The 1,309-nt window shown below is 26.9% G+C and overlaps 1 non-coding gene across 1 annotated transcript; it reads left to right on the top strand.

The window, feature by feature from the left end:
- The first annotated feature begins 245 nt into the window (after positions 1-245).
- Positions 246-327, top strand: TRNAS-AGA. Its single transcript has one exon. It is a non-coding gene; the product is annotated as a tRNA-Ser (tRNA).
- The last annotated feature ends 982 nt before the right edge of the window (positions 328-1,309 follow it).

Raw genomic sequence — 1,309 nt, 5'->3', positions numbered from 1 at the left:
GTCAAGGTATCATTTCGGTAATTTTCTCTTAAAAAATTCAATATAAATATTGAGAAACGGTATTGAAATATTTTATCGTCTCCACTGGAATTGAGTGAAATTACCATCCCAAATAAATGAGAGATAAAACTATATATAAATAGTAAGAAACTATTCAACTGTTGCCACTTAATAACATATTATAATTTGTTCGAAGAAGGTTTTTATTTAGTTAAAGATGTAATGCCTGGACAATGGGAGCAATTGTGGTCGTGCCGGAGTGGTTATCGGGCATGACTAGAAATCATGTGGGCTTTGCCCGCGCAGGTTCGAATCCTGCCGACCACGTTTTAGAATTGCTTATAATATATTCTTCCGTCCAGGTTTGTGTAATATTGTAAAATATGGTAATACAATTCATATTCATACTAGCATTGTACATTGAAATATGTTAATAAAATACTTTCTTTCTAATAATAATGCAAACCATTTTTATAGACTTGATATTTATATTTTAGTAAATAACTTATAGACTTTTCTAATATATATACTATTTATATATTATTACCATTGAAGAATATATATATATATATATATATATATGATGCATGTGCATGGCAACAATAGTTGAAAAAAAAATTACAAAAGTTATAATGGTAGGGTTATTTTTGACCAAAATATTATATAGTACAACTCTAATACTAGAATGTAAAAAAATATTAATGAAAAAAATAAACATAAATGAAAAATATAACTTTCATTCACACAGTTATTAGTTTTTAGATACAATCGCTTAAGTTAGCTTGGAGTCTAAAGCAAAACAACCAGATAAATATGTTGCAATGATAAATTCAATATATCATATATCAAACATTTATTTTTCATAATAATGACTTTTATTTTTTGTTTCTTCAGTATAATGACATATTGTTTTAAACAATTATAAATATGTAAATATCATTATGCATTTCAAACCTTTTTTTTTGTGCAGTGATAGTCCACAAACTACACATGAAATGTAAATTGATTTGGCTGAAAGATTAATGTTAACAAGAGAATCAAACTCGTTACTACTGGTATGAAAATTTTACCTTTAATACTCCATAATACTTAAGTCTACAAGTGTTCTAACGTTGGTTACATGATGCTACAAGTATTCCCTTAATTAGTTATATGATGCTACAAGTATTTCCATTATTAAGTGCTAACTCAAATGCGTCAATGGCGAGCATGCATTCCTCCTTAAATTATAATAACAAATTTAAACTTTAATCAACAACACACGATAAACAAGCTAAGTATGGATCGATAATATAGTATTTTTCTTCTT

The sequence above is a fragment of the Ipomoea triloba genome, chromosome 13 (assembly GCF_003576645.1).
Source record: "Ipomoea triloba cultivar NCNSP0323 chromosome 13, ASM357664v1".
Taxonomy (NCBI): domain Eukaryota; kingdom Viridiplantae; phylum Streptophyta; class Magnoliopsida; order Solanales; family Convolvulaceae; genus Ipomoea; species Ipomoea triloba.
Note: the sequence above shows the minus strand (reverse complement) of the source record. Positions and strands in the feature narration are given on the sequence as shown.